The sequence below is a fragment of the Macaca fascicularis genome, chromosome 3 (genome assembly GCF_037993035.2).
Source record: "Macaca fascicularis isolate 582-1 chromosome 3, T2T-MFA8v1.1".
Taxonomy (NCBI): Eukaryota; Metazoa; Chordata; class Mammalia; order Primates; family Cercopithecidae; genus Macaca; species Macaca fascicularis.
In genome coordinates, this window is record NC_088377.1 from 83,333,619 (window position 1) to 83,335,203 (window position 1,585).

The following is a 1,585-nucleotide window of genomic DNA, read 5'->3' on the forward strand; positions in this document are numbered from 1 at the left end:
GTGCCCTTTAGATGCTAAAATTGTAAAAGTATATCATTCTTCTATGGCTATTCCATTTCTTTTTCTCAGATATGGAATTTCTTATTATGGAATTTTTTGAGATATGGAATTTAATTATAATATTATTGTTTATTATTAATTATTGTTATTATTAATTATTGTTTATTATTTAATATTAAATATGTGTTTATATTTCTGTAAACTGTTCATTTTAAACTCTAGATCAACCATGTGAGTCTCTTACACAGGAATGACCGTATTCCTTTTAGTAGTTCACATAATTTTAAATATTTGAGTTCCTACAATTTCACACATTTTAACTCCACGTTTTAACTCATGCACACTCAAGCGGATGTGTGAGCACATGCATGTGTGCGTGTGTGTGTGTGTGTGTTTTTGGCAATGAAAGAAATTTGGACATTTTTGTGGTGTGGGTCAAAAACAATTTTTACTGCTATACTTAAAACCAGAATCTAGTAAAACTCTCGGCATCTAAAAATGAATCTCTTTTTTTCCCTACATGACCAATAAGTAAGACTGATGAAGAGTTCCTACTCTCTCAGGATTAGTAAGGGTAACGTGATGCTAATTTTTAAGATGGTCTATATGCCATAATAGGGTGTTATTGTGAACAGGAGGAAATATGGCAGTTAAAAGACTAATGGGCAGTGAACTCTAGAACAGGAATGGAAAGAATTTTCCTCTTAAAAATTTAGAAATCCTTACTCAGATTTTGTCAAATGTTTTGACCAAATGTTTATAAGCTTTAAATAAATACGAAGTATAGAAGCATAGTACTGAATACCTGAAATATCTTTCTGATTTTTTTTTTTTAATACATGGGTTCAAGGAACATTTCTTAGTAAATAAAAGTTGGAATAAGTTCATCATTTATTATATAGAGGTAGTAGCTGCTGTATTTTTCATAATCACAGTTAGCATTTGTGGTTGAGCCCCTAAATTCATGTTTTTCTCTCTGAAAGGGGTTTTTAGGAATAAGTCACCCACTTTGTCAGTTCTGCCTGGCCTGATCTCCATGCCTTATCTTCCCTTTTGGGGTGATCCTGTGAGATGCATGGTGCTAGCGGGTCTGGGAATTCAGGAGGGCCTTGGGGTGTGTTCCCTACACACCTCACTATGCTCTTCCACTCTGACCTATATGAGAGAGCAATTTAATGTGAATCTATTTTGAATAAAATAATTAAAGCAAATGTGTTTTTAGAGAAGTTCATTAATGACAGCTGGAAATCTATAATATAAACACAAATATTTACTGTGTGGCTTTCACTGTTCTAGGAGCTGAAGGCGGAAAATAATAAAATTCTTGACCGTATAGAGCTTACATTTTCATAAAAATGATGGCACACTAGACAACTAAATCTAGACTATTTTAGAATCTTAACCTTAGATTATTCATGTTGATTCATGTGTTCTTTCATTTCTTAACTCATTCAACAAATATGACAAAGGATAACACAGCTCAGGGTAGGAACATTTAATTGGTAGGCAAAAGACTTAGAATTCTGCCCTGAATCAATCACTTATTGGGTGTAGTAGTGATTGACACATTCCTCACACGCCTGCT